We start from the raw sequence: 1779 nt of genomic DNA, 5'->3' as shown, positions 1-1779 counted from the left end.
GACACAATTAACAAAATTCTGCTGCGATGCTTGCAGACAGGAGCCTAGCATTGCTATCCTCTGAGTGGCTCCACCCACCTGGTGTAAACAGATGCAGAGACCCACAAATAAACATTAGATGGAGCGCAGAGCATCTTATGGAAGAGTAGGGGACAGGACCTCCACAAGAAGACCAACAGAGCCAACTAACCAGGTCCCAGGAGGTCCTGTGGAGAATGAAGGACTAACCAAGGACCTTGCATGGACTGGAACTTGGACGCCTACACACATGTAGCCAAAGGAAGGCTCAGTCATCATATGGGTACCCTAGTAAAGGGAATGGGGCTGACTCTGACATGGACTCTGTGGCCTGCTTTTCAACCACTTTCCCCTGGCAGGGTTACCTTTCTAGACCACAGGGGAACAGGATATATTTAGTCCAGACGCAACTTGGTGCTGGTGTTGGTGGATAGGAGGCTCCTGTTTGCTGAGGAGTAGTTAGGGTAAACAGGGAGGGAGGGTGGGACAAGCTGGAGATGATGAAGGGGACTATAGCTCTGATGTAAACTTAATAAATTAAAATAAATGAAAATTAAAATACAGAGAGACCGTTCCTGTGGAGGTCATAAGCACTAAATGAGAACCTACCACGGTTGTTTTTCTGAATGGGCATGGCATCAGACTGCTTTGCAATCCTTATATTTATCTTTATAAATAGGCACTATTATTAGCATTCATGCAAGGGGCTTATTTTGGCTGTAGAGAGTGGGTAAAGCAGATGCTCACAACTGGTCAAAATGTTGAGAATAAGTGACTGTGGAGTGCTCATTCCTAAATGAGATGCCTCCCTCCCCACAAATCAGGGACTTCATGGAAGAAGAGACAGAATGAACATAATGACCACTATTGTGAAGGAGTGCTCTGACACAGTGCCTTTTGGGAATGACATGGTCCTTGCACTCATGAACAAACTGCCACTATTGGCTACTTGCACCAAACTTGAGCAATCAAGACCTCCTCATGCAAGGCAAGGTGAACTGGCCCATGTGAGCTTTACCCTACACTGAATGTCTCTGGATTACCTCACTCAGAATGATCTTTCGTAGTTACATCCATTTGCCTTCAAATTTCACGATTTCCTTGTTTTTAATTGCTGAGTAGCTTTCCATTGTGTAAAGGTTCCACCATGTATATATATATATATATATATATCCATTACTAATTTGAGGGACATCTAGTTAGTTTTCAGATTATGGCTATTATAAATAAAGCTGTTATGAACACAGGTAGCAAATTAGCAAATGTCCTTCATGTATGGTGGAACATCTTTCAGATATATGTTTAGAAGTGGTATAGCGGGATCCTAAGGAAACAGTATTTCTAATTTTCTGAAAAAGAACCAGATTGTTTTATAAATAGTTTACATAAGTTTACATTCCCACCAGCAGTGAAGAAAGTTTCCATTTTTTCCCCACATCTCTCCAGTATGTGTTGCATTTTCATGTAAAGATTTTTCATACAAAAAGATATGAGATATTGAACCCATAACTTTGTACTCTGCTCTGCAAACTTTCATTACTTTTTCAGGAACACCCCCTTTCAGTCAGAAGGGGAAGTGTGCAGGGCCAGGGCTGTGTGTGGTGCAGGCAGCTGGTAAGAACCTAAAGGAGGTTAGTGTTGGAGACTAAAGTACTGTGGGAGAATAGCTGTTCCCTCTGACAGTAATAAACTGCCAGGTCTTCAACCTGCACACTGCTGGTGGAGAGAGTGAAATCTGTCTCAGATCCACTACCTGTGAAG

Source organism: Meriones unguiculatus, chromosome 5 (genome assembly GCF_030254825.1).
Source record: "Meriones unguiculatus strain TT.TT164.6M chromosome 5, Bangor_MerUng_6.1, whole genome shotgun sequence".
Taxonomy (NCBI): Eukaryota; Metazoa; Chordata; class Mammalia; order Rodentia; family Muridae; genus Meriones; species Meriones unguiculatus.
Note: the sequence above shows the minus strand (reverse complement) of the source record.